Raw genomic sequence first — 12,981 nt, 5'->3', positions numbered from 1 at the left:
GTTGGACATTGACAATAGTGGGAATTTCCTGATCTGATGGATCGTGGGAACTTTTCTTGGTTTTATCTGGATGTTTCTTCGGCTGCTGTGCCGGCAATTTTAGAGCCTCAGAGTAAGATTTAAATACCGGACAACCGCGGTAATTTGCCGGGTGATCTCCCTGACAGTTTGCACAAGTGGCGGGTGTGGATGTATCTGGTTTACTGCAAGACTGTGTAAAATGCAGTTGCCCACATTTGAGACACCGAGGATGGGCTTGGCAGGTATCTTGCGAATGCCCCAATCGTTGGCACCTATAACATTGTAGCACTGAGGGAGGCTTATAGGGTTCGATTTGGACCTTGTAATGTAGTAAGTTGTTAATTGCATAGATCTCTTTAACAGCTGCAGTTCTCTCCAAAGCAACCAAGAATAATGGCATTAGTATTTTCTGGCCATCCGTCTTACTTTTGCGGGACATTTGATGGATGCTTGTCGGTTTGTAGCCCAATCTGATAAGATCTTCTTTCAGGTCGTCTAATTCTGTATCAATAGGCAGTTTTCGAACAACTACCTTAATGGGCCTTTCAGTTTTTGCTACTCCTGTAGCATATTGAGTCTTCGTTTGTTCACAGTAAGTCTTAATAGAGTTATAATCGTCTTTGTTAGCCGCTTGAAGCCGAATGCGTTCTTTGTTGGGCTGTGCTAAGGGAGGCTCCTTCAATGCACGTGACAGGGTCTTTATAAAGGTATACGTGTTGGTAATCCCGTATATGAAAATCGGAGGCGGCTTGAAACTGGAGGGCTTTTTAGGCGGTGGAGTGTTGTTACTACAACTAGGATTGTCCATTTGTTCCGACGACAGTACATCGAACTTATTACTAGTGGGAAGAGGTGGAAATTCTGGGGTTTTATTGATTAGTTTTTCTGCCTTGTTGAGATTTTCCAAAGAAGACCTACGTCGTTTTAGTGTTCCCACTACTGTGAAATCCATGTCTTCAGGCTTATTTGAAGTTGATGGCTGTGAGTTTCTTGACTGCATAGGTGTAGGTGTTTTCATTTTCAGCTTTGCTGGTGTGGTTGTTTGGCCCTTTTTACCTAAAGGCAGAAGGAAGTCTTCCGGTTTATATGTCGCTCTTATTAGTTTGCCCCTGGTACCGGGAATTTTGGTAGATTGTGCTTTTTTCTCTGGTTTGATCGGTGTTTTCTGAGAAAGCATCTTTATTGTTAGAGTGGGGGAGGGCGCCAGCTTAGAAGAAGGGTAATGGCGTTCCCAATAAATGATATGATCTTAGAGCAGTGCTCTAAGTTTTAATTTGAGAAGGTGCTTTTCCTCCGAAGAGGAAGCACTACTAATCTTTCGCCGGTATAAGTGCCAAAGTCGTCAACTATTTTTTCCTTCAGTTATCTCTACCTCCGAAGAGGAGAGTACCAAAATAAATCGTTAAACCAAGAGGAATAGCAAGGTCGTCAACAGAAAATATCAATTTGGTGCGTTAACCTCCGTGGAGGTATTCAATATAATTCGACGGTTGTTTCCTTCACCTCTAGGAGGTAAGTAATCCAACCGTATATACGAAGATCGCGACTAAAATAAGCCAATGGGGATGGTATGCCTAAGTGACTTGATTATTTTTCTCCGCCAGCTACGGATACCCTATTTTTTTACCTGGTTAGAGATTCCAGGTGGCCAGTTCCGACCCAGAGAAGATTTATTCTGAATTAATACTAGGATGCCCATTATAGTACTGTGAGAAATAAAATATTAATCCCAGAATTCAACAAAATCTCTATTACTGAAAGAAAACAAAAGAGTGATTGATTTAAAAGACAAGAAAATTAGGATATGGTTTTTAATGTATTATCACTGTCCTTATGTTTCTAACCATTCAGTATTGAGTTCACAAATTACTACGCTGCCACCTATGAGCAACTTCTGTAGCTATAACACTGAAATTTCGGCAGTAATAAATTAAATATATTACCTTTTATATCATTGTTAGTAGAAGGATGGACATTACTATTAATTATGTGTAGATTACGTTTCAAAGACGAGCTGAACTTAGCAGGACCACTTTTGAAAATTATAAATATTTGCGTAACTTACGTTTGTAGTGCTTTTGCAACGGTTTATACCGTAATTTTTTTCATTTGTACCAGAAAAAAAAAACGAAAAATAATGAGTTTCTTCTAAGTTCACGTGAACATAGCATGACCCACTTTTAAAATTCTACAATTTTTAAGATTTTTCTGTATGAATCGTTTGTACTGCGTTCGTAACGGATTGTATCGTAAAAATTTTCGATTGTACTGGCCAGATATTTAAAAAAAATTGAAAAATAATGTGGTCCTTTTAAGTCCATGTGAACATAGCAGAACGACTTTTAAATTTTACAAATTTCGAGATTCTTGTATACGGTCCGTTTGTACTGGATTGTACCGTAAAATATTCCTTTGTACCGGTCTCAAATTCGAAAAAATCGAAAACTAACGTGGTCCTATTAAGTTCATGTGAACACAGCAGGACCACTGATAAATTTCTACAAATTTTGAAATTTTTCTGTACGACTCGTTGTAAGTTACTGCGTTTGTACCGGATTATAACGTAAAAATTTTCATTTGCAACGGTCTCAGATTCGAGAAGAAATAAAAATAAAGTGGACCTGCTAACTTCACGTGAAATGAGAAGGACCAGAATACATTTTTTTTTTTTTACAAATCTGAACACTTTTCTGTGCGAATCGTGTGTTCTGGGTTTGTACCGGATTGTTCCGTAAAACGTTTCGTTTGTAACGGTCTCAAATTCAAAAGAATCATAAAATAAAGTGGTCCTGCTAAATTCGCTTGAACATAGCAGGACAACTAATAAATTTCTACAAATTTTAAGATTTTTCTGTACGAATCGTTTGTACTGCTTTTGTTTCGGATTTTAGCGTAAAAATTTTCGTCTGTACTGGTCTCAGATTCGAAAATTTCGAAAAACGATGTGGCCCAGCTAAGTTCACGTAAATTTAGCAGGAGCAGAACACAAATTTCTACAAATCTGTAGATTTTTCTCTACGAATCGTTTATATTGCATTTGTACCGGATTGTAGCGTAAAAGTTTTCTTTCTAACCGGCCATAATTTCGAAAAAATCGAAAAATAATTTGGCCCTTATAACTTCACTTGAATTTAGCAGAATCAGAATACAAATTTCTACAAATCTGAAGACTTTCGTGTACGAATCGTTTATACTGCGTTTCTACCGGATTGTACTGTAAAAAAATGTTTGGGTCAGTCTCAAGTTCGACAAAAAAAAAATCGAAAAATGAATTGGTCCGCCTAAGTTCACGTGAAAATATCTGGACCACTGATAAATATCTACAAATTTGAAGATTTTTGTGTACAAATCGTTCGTACTGCTTCTGTACCGGATTGTGCCGCAAGAATTTTCGTTTGTACCTGTCTGAAATTCGAAAAAAATCGAATAATAAATTTGTCCTGCTAAGTTCACGAGAACAAGCAGCAGCACTGATAGATTTCTACAAATTCTAAAATTTTCCTGTACGAATAGTTTTTCTGCGTTTGTGTCGGATTGTAACGTACAAATTTTCGTTCGTAGTGGTCTCAAATTCGAAGAAATCGAAACAAAATATCCTGCTATGTTCACGTGAAATTAGCAGAACTAGTATACAAATTTTTAAACATCTGAAGATTTTCTTGTACGAATTTTTCGTACTGAGTTTGTACCGGATTATAACGTAAAAATTTTCGTTTGTAGAAAATCTTCGGGTTTGTAGAAATTAATCAGTGGTCCTGCTACGTTCACCTGAACTTAGAGGGACCACATTATTTTTTGATCTTTTCGAATCTAAGTAAGGTACAAACGTAAATTTTTACGGTGCAATCCGGTTCAAAGCCAGTACAAATGTATGGTATGCAAATACTTATAGTTTTCTAAAGTTGTATTTCCACCAGAGCAAAGTGACTTTTTGGTTCTCCCCTAGTCATATTCTATATTATACGTTTTATTACAGTGATTTTAATATTTTAAACCTATTTTCCAGAAAGAAAAAATAAATAAAATATTTAGTAAGGGAATTTAGTACTTAAAAAATAGTATCAATTACATTGTGGTTTTAATTATTATTATTATTATTATTATTATTATTATTTATGAACTGATATGTACAAACAAAAACAATATCCAACGCCATTTATTGAATAGGGTGTCACTAATCCTGGCATAATTTTTATTTTATTGTAAATTCTTTTGTTATATCAGTAACATCAGGAGACATTCTACCAAATATCCGACTATGTTCTAATAACGTGAAATACCAATTAGTACATTTACGATAGGTTGAACCTCTTTAACGCATATCAACATAAATAACCTTTATGTAGGTTCTAATAGTTGAAGTCCTTACTATTCACAAACCACCGCGAAAGAGCACCACCAAAAAATGGCAAACAACTCCATTCAGACTCAAGGGATACACCAATTATCACTGAAACATGGAAAACTGATATACACGAAACAGTCAATAGAGGCTAAGGAAACTTTTCAGTCTCACGAATCTGAAGAGAGATCATTGCTGAAATTAACGAATAATGATAAACATACTAAAAAGAAGGAAAAAAAAAACACGGAAGAAATTATATAAAACATGAGGAGATTTCATTCTTTTAATTCTAGATGTTACGGCAGTCTTATTACAATAGAGGCAGATCTGTGACCCATATTATCGCAAATGGCAATATTTCCCGGTATTAACATTGTTGGTTTATATCAACAGCTTGAATTTGCGTGGAGTTAGAAAATAGATATGATCACATTTAAAAGTCAAATATAAACGAGTGGAAGCTTATTGGAAATAAAAAGTTAAAGAAGAAAGAAAGGAGGGGAATGTTGTTGGGTATTGAATAGTGGGGAATATCAGAGTTGGCAGCAAATGACTAGTGTTTTAACGCCATGTACGTGGAGTAGTAGAAGAGAATGAAATGCATTCGCCTGTGGTTGTTGTAAACTGGATATTGCAATGATTATTTAGATTAATGTTACGATTGCTTGTGATTTTAAGATAAGACTACGGCATTATTCGTAAATGTATTAAGATTGTGTCGAAGTTTATTAACGTAATAAATAAGTGATTAGTAAGAGTTCATGATAATTACTTGTAATAATTTAGCTACTCAGATTTAGTACCTGATCAGTGCAATTTGCTGCGCGCAATCTTTGGTTAGTCCTGTTTTTTCCTTTCATCACCTTTCAGCTGCAAAACTATGTGAAACGTAGACTTCTAGTTTACTGTGGCATTCAAACAGAATTAGCTCCTACCGGAAATTGACCCGGGGTCACCTACGCCAATGGCGCGTGTGCTAACCGCTTAGCCAAGAAGGAGTTCTTATTCCCTATATGGGAAAAGCAGTACCGTAACATATATAGCGAATAATGTTTCTTTTTTAAATATGGATTGAAGGTCGGTGGGAAAATCTATTTATCATATCTTATTCCCATGGGCGCCAACAAAGGGGGCATGAGGGGTCAATTGCCCCACTTGGATTTTCGAAAAAGATTAACTCTTATAGGCTTTTGTGGTGACAAAAGCTTGAGTTCAATTGCTTTCGGAAGCCGAAGATACTGTTTATTTTTAGTTTTTTAATCTCTGTTAATGGTGGTGTTCAGAATGCATATGACTTCTTTTCTAAGAGGCGAAAAAGGTGAGAATAGCGTTGTCCTTATTCCGGAATCAAGCAAATCAAGGTCCTATATTATCTTCCATCTTTTTCTGCATAACACATGATATATCACTTCGAGGTAATTAATCAAACTCGGGTGTATTCCTTGATCTGCTAGACTTATTCCGCCTTATGCAGAGTCGTTTTAAAATAAGATTAGCGTCATACTAAAGGCCTGAATACTGCAGGTAACATACGTTAGTTGAACTTTTTAGTATGGCAATAATCACGCTTTAGAACGACTCTGCATAGGACCCTTTGTGTCGCGCCTGGAGACACTCCGCCTTACGCAAAGTCGTTTTGACGTGTGATTAGCGTCATACTAAAGGCATCACTACTGCAGGAAATATGTTAGTCGAACTCTAATATGGCACTAATCACTCGTCAGAACGACTCTGCATAAGGCCCACTGTGTTGAAAGAACACATTGAAGAACTATGCGGAAAAAAACTCCACAATGAATTCAAAATGAATTTACAGTTTGTGAAAAGGAATTTTAAAATGTTTTGTTACGGAAGCAAATAAAGAAAATCATTCAGAGTAACTGCTGATGAAAGTGTGGTCATTTCTGGTGTAGAGCAGTTGTCAGTAGGAATTATATAATATTTAGACTCAACTCTAAATCATACCCAAATAGAAGAATTCCGTGGTTTTCTGGCTCTACAGGAACTTCCAACGAAAGGCAAAGGCAGTTCCAACGAAGTTTTATCCTTTTCGTCAAAATGTGACTTGATAGTCGAAATTATGTGGACAGTGTTATGCCCTATGGGCTACAATGGTAGGAGTGGAAGATGGTGTGAACAGAATAATACAAAAACAATATCCTAAGGCGTTATTTCTTCACTGTACTAGCCATAAATTAAATTTGGTTATTAATGACACTACTGAAGTTAAAATATATTCGAAGTTCAGTTGCAACTATGCAAAATATAATCTTTTTTTTTTTCGTAAAAGGTCTGTTAGAAATAAATCTTGTTCCTAATACGTCTCCCTTCTGTGAAATATGGTGATCTGTAAAGAACAAAAGCATCAGAATATTTTTGGAAAAATCTCAGAAATAGTGAATTGCCTAAAATAGCTCCCCCTGGTGGAAATAGAAGTGCCCAACAAAGTACTCATTACATACTTACAATGTTCAGCGTCACCTTCTACATTAGTAATATCAATGCACATCATGGCCAAACACACTGCTATTTTAGAGCCAACTACAAATGCTCTACAGGGAGAGGCAATAGATCTTTCCACGCTCGAAGATTACATTGAAGTTATTTTGAACATGTTTGAAAATCATCGTTGATATGTCACAAACTCTTTCACCAACTATACACAGATACCGAAGCCTCAGCTGCCGCTTTTGGGAGTGTAACATAAATATTTCTTTCGCTTCCGGTGACTAGTTGCACAGTAGAACGTTCACTTAGTACTTTAATTAGAGTAAAATCTTGGTTACGCTTAAGAATGCAAGAGAAAAGATCCAGGAAAGACTGAAAACATGTGCTTGTAAACAAGAATGTGTTCATAGAGCAAGCAAATACTAGATTCACTAACGAGAGTCCTCGTCCGCCTGTATTTGTGTTAAAGGAACTCCAGTGAATGAAATGTATACTAAGTAGATTATTTATGTTGCTTTTTTTTCTTGTCAATACTATTCTAATATCTAATCTGTTGATTTTTTTAAAAAAAATATGTTTACTATATAGTTAACGAAGATATACTATGCGTTAAAATAATTGATCAGTTCGACATGAAGAATTACGTGCATATGTCTTTTGATGTGAGAGTGGGGTATTATATATGGAAAACGAAACCCTTGTAACAGCGTAAAGTTTCTCTGCACTGTAGCGACATCTTGTGCTTAAAGTTCGACAGGGCCTAAGCCCCACCCACAGAAGAATTCGGAAGGATACAATAAAGTAGTTCGCAAGGGAAGATCCGCATGCGAAGTCTGCTGGCAAGGAAAAGCAGCATTATTGTGTGTATTGTGTGACAGGTGTAATATTTTTTGACGTGTGCATTTCAAGAGTTTACTGAAGTCCCCAACATGAAGCCAAGGAAGAAAGTAGGGATGTATCTACATGAGCGCAGAAGTAAGGCCAAAATAAGAAAGATTTTTGCTTATACATTTGCTTTTTGCCCATTGCAACAGAGATTCTACTCAAAGATTTTTGCCCTACACCAACTCTACTAGCAATTTGTCGTTGTGTATATCTTCCTTCCGCCAGAAGTGTTTTGATAACTTCCACTTTACGTGGAGAAAGATCTCTGGTTTTCACATTATGCAGCGATTACAGGACTTCACAGACTAAAATTTTAATACACAAAACACGTCACGATCACTTTAAACTGGCCCATTCGAACTTTTGAACGCTTTGAATGTTGTAACTGCTTACGACTGCAACCACAACACTTCAGACTGTAACTTGTTGATAGAAACCACAATCGCTGTATTAGAGACCTGCACGGGCTCTGTTATTTCTTTGGGCCGGGCCGGGCTGGGGCCGATTATTGTATTTCTTTAATAGTTATTGACTTTCGTTAAACGATAATTAGAATAAAGGCAAACGCTGAAGAAGTGTGCCCGTGAAAAATGTTACAAAATAAAATTTTTAAAATGTATCGGGATTGGGCCGAAAAATTCGGTTCGTGCAGGTCTCTGCGCTGTATACAACTGAAACACCACTTTCAGAACTTTCTCCTCCACTAATGTCATCTGCTGTTCAACGGTGATATTATCACTTCAACTGTACAGTAAACAAATGAAGGATCCTCTATTGGTGGTTTAACCCTTAACTCACATGTTTTAGAACTCCTAAATTAGGGCTGCAACATCAGCTTTGCATTTTACAGGCGTGAATCTAATAATTTGAACACGTCTGTACACATTTGATTGATTAATGACAGTAGGAAATTACTGTTGCAGTAGTCGTTGATACTATTTGTTAAATAATTATCTACCATTAATATAAATAATGGAAAATATATTAAACTCTTTATTGTACCTTCTTGCGTTTATATATTTTTCAAAATTTTTGGGTGGGTCCGTGCCTACCCGGCCTACCCGCTAAAGCCGCCGCTGATTGTAACACCCTGTATATGTAAATTTATGAAACGAAATGTGGAGAAAGATAGGAACACTTTAAGTGTATTAATATTGAATTGCATAATGAAAGTTTCCTGTATATGAATTTCATGAGTATATATATATTGTGTGTGTGTGTTTATTTTATTTTATTTTAGTTCAAGTACAACACAACAGGCTCTAGGCCCAATTATTGTGTTGTCTTTGACAACGAAATACATAATAATACAAAACAGTGAGATATACAAATAATTAAAAGAAATACACATTACAAAATAGACAATTTAAAAATACACATTCATATTGTCTTTAGCATATGTGCTCTTTATATGCCGTTTCCAAAACATGCCTGTTTAATTGTTCTTTTGTACACACTTTCCGACATGCTAAATAAATCAATATTGAAGTCTTTTTCGATCCGTGTATGTGTTTATTTCATTGTTCACGTACTAATTCAGGTGTTTTTATTATTGTAGTAGAATAGCATATTTTGCGGTTTGTTAGAATTGTCTCCTTTCTAAGTGATTTGTTCTTAGGAAGCTAAATTTGTAATAATACGTGTTACAAGACCTATGCGACAATTTTCAGAAGATTATTCCGGACACGAAAGAAAGACTTTTTGAACTTTAGTGCAACTAGTTTCGGAGCTGCAAGATGCCGAATGCGTAGGAAATTGAATTTCAAGGGAATATAATTTTAAAACTACTCAATGTAGAGAGTGCGGCTTCCTAAATTACTGTCGAAGTCATATCTTTTCTATTTACAAATGTTTGTTTCAAAATTATGTATTGTGTCCGGAATAACCTCCCGAAGTTTGTCACATACGTTTTGGAACACCCTGTACATGTACATATAGCTTTATTAAGTTTTTTAAAGTATTATGGAGCTTACAAAACGAAATGTGAGGAAAGATAGGAACACTTTAAACTTATTAATATTGTATTACATAGTGAACGTTTCCTACGAATTTTAAAAAACGTATGTTTTTTTTCCCTTTTTCACCTAATGATTCAAATGTTTTTGTTGTTTAGTGTAATATATTTTGCCTCTTGGAACTCGCATTTCTATTGCATTTGTACTTGACGTAAGCTAAATTAGTAATAATACACAGGGTGTTACAAGATCTATACGGCAAATTTTGGGAGGTTATTCCTCTCTCACACACAAAAAATTCTTTTGAACTTTTGTTTAGTCACATTGACACCCGTTTAGTGACACGTTGAAAGGATTGTCACTCCGTTTGACATTTTAGTTTTGTAAACTTGACATTCCAGAAGGATGAAATTTGACGTCATTCTGGAGTTTTCTGCAATCTGCTATTTTTTTGGTAGCTAAGCTTAGCTTTCCTTTTCTTTTTTTCTTTTTCTTTTTTTTTTGAATTTTCTGTCATTTGTACTTCAAGGAAACCAAATTAATAATAACACTATTATGTACTGTATATATGGAACTGTTACTTATACAAGTAAAATAAATCAGTATATTCTGTACCCCGAATTATTATTAAATATTTAAAATTTGACGAATTCTGTTATTACTTTCATTCCAGATAGGGAGATAATTGGTTAGAATCTTGTACCTAGAATAGTAACTTAGGTACTTTGATTAGTCAGTATCTGTACAGTACCTATCTTGGGTAGTACTTTGGCTATCTATTACCTGATACCTGTTACCGATACAAATTTGAATCAGTGCCTTGTACCTGTACTAAGTTATAAGAAATCGTGCCTAACCCAATAATGATTTTCTTCTGCAGATATTTCTGCGTCCGGGTTCTTCGGCGTTTACACAACCCGGGAAAGTGGAGGTGGAAAGAATATAAAAGAAGAGAGCCCTCTCGTGGCTAAGCGGTTAAGGTACGCGCCTTTGGCGTGGGAGACCCGGGTTCGATTCCCGGCGGGAGCTCATGTGGTTCGGATTCCACGTTAATCAGTAGGTCCACGTCTCATATAGCCTCGCTGCTGAACGGGACGCTAAATTAAAATCAAATCAAAAATATAAAAGATGAGATCCGTGTCCCCCAAATGATTTCCTGGATCCAACAAATGACCGACTTCTAAAACATTATCCTAAGATTACTTCGCTTCAGTTATTTAAAAATAACAAAGTGTACATATAATTAATAATTTACGGAAGTTGCAGCTTCTTTAACCCAAATGAAAAAAAAAAAACTTGTGCTTCAATTATATCCAAATTTAAAGGAAAAGGTTTAGATAATGGAACTATATTATTGCATACCATTTATAATTTTTCCAGTGTGTAATTCTTCTTTAGATTTGTGTCAACATAAACTGCATAATAAACATATGGACTTTGAAAAATACTTTTTTTTTTTTTTTTTTGACAGCAGATTACACAATTTATTTGACTTATTGACAGTTTGAAGACAAACGTTTTAACAAGGTACTATAAATACTGCCATAAAACAATGGTACTAAACTGCTTTATAAGTACTTTATATTTTTATATGCTATAACTAGTGTTTTAAAAAACATATTTTTTATTGGATGGAAAATTTGATGAAAAACGCTTTTATTCTGTTTTGCAGTTTTTTTTTCTACTTGGTATAAAACAGGAAGTGAGATATAGTTGTTAATAAAAAAATTATGGTGTTTTTTTAATCACGAATAATAAATAAATATTTTTGTCAGTAAATCTTAGTCTTATGTAGATAGGTTCTGTGTACAAGGGCTTAAATTGAAATAGTTATACACAAATTTATGTTTTTTCCGGGGTAGTAGTTCTTGGTTAAGCATAATAAAAACTACCTGGTACATAATATTTATAGAGAAAAAAAGAAAAAAGCTAAAAAAATATAGATTTTTTCGGACGGAAACTAAAATTTTCCGTTTTTTCAGGCCTCAAATTTTTTAACCTTTGTATATTGTAGCTGCCCCTCCTAGATAAACCTGCTGGCTACACCCCTGTTCTAGTGTAATGTAATCCGATCTACATTCATCCCTCACCCATGGGCATAACTACTATGGCACAAAACTAAAGGGACCCATAGACGATCCATGGTTTGTACAAACATTAAGTTTGTGCAAACACTGTGTTTGCGCAAACTCTCTGCCATACACGATTCTACTGTTTGTACAAACTTCAGTTCATTTTTGAGTTTGATCGCGTAAATATGTCCACTGAAGCAGTTTGTTTAGCTATAATAATGGCTTGTGCATGGAAGGGGAAAAACCCGCGAAACCAAAAAGGAAGAACAGGTTGTAGATGAGAGAGTGGTTCAAGAAACGGTCTAGTTTAGTCATCAAAATTTAATTGCCGACAGGCACGTAGCCAGGATTTCGTAATGGGGGAGGGCCATGATATGAAATACGGTGGTCAGGGGCTCGATCATTCTAAACTTTTTTACTGGAACATATATTGGTTCGTTTAGCAAGGATTTCGTACCGGGGGCATGACTTGAAATTCTGAAGGTCCAGGAGCTCGATCAATCTAAAGTAGGCCTACCTTACTATCAACATATATCGGTTTGTTAGGACAATAAATGAGGATATGTTGTCAAGTATTTAATAACAAACTATGAAGAAATTTCGAGTAAAATAATAAAAACAACGTATTGAAAAAAAAATATAAACTATTTACGCCCTTCTTCTGTTTATTCAAATATAACAATTTTCCTTTCATTATGACCTCAACTATTATAAAAAGTACATATTCACTATTATAAACAGTGCATACTCAATAATGTCTTGTAAAGTATTTTACAATATTTGCGTTCCTTTGTTTCCCGGCGGAAGCTCATGTGGTTCGGATTCCACGTTAATCAGTAGGTCCACGTCTCATATAGCCTTGCTGCTGAAAGGGACGATAAACTAAACTCAACTCAACTATATTTGCGTTCCTTTCTCTGTTGAATCAAATGTTAACAGAACTTTCTTTCCACATAAATTTTTGTTTTTATTATTCCGTCAACTACTATCTGTTCCAAATAACATGTCAAAAGAGCAGTAGAAAATTGTTTTTAAAATAACATGTTTGATACTGTAAAGATGCGATGAAAAATTATGATTTAAAAAAATGTCCACGCAATTACACAACGGCACTATGCTTTCGGAAGCTTGAAATCTCCCTGACTAGTAGCAGAAATTCTGACAATTCCGTAACTTTTATAGAAATTGCAAATTCCCTGTCTCTTCCAGGATATCTCGCCACCATGTATTGCAAGTAATACAAATTTCCTCATGA

Source organism: Thermobia domestica, chromosome 14 (assembly GCF_964235325.1).
Source record: "Thermobia domestica chromosome 14, izTheDome1.hap1.1, whole genome shotgun sequence".
In the NCBI taxonomy this organism is placed as follows: Eukaryota; Metazoa; Arthropoda; class Insecta; order Zygentoma; family Lepismatidae; genus Thermobia; species Thermobia domestica.
Note: the sequence above shows the minus strand (reverse complement) of the source record.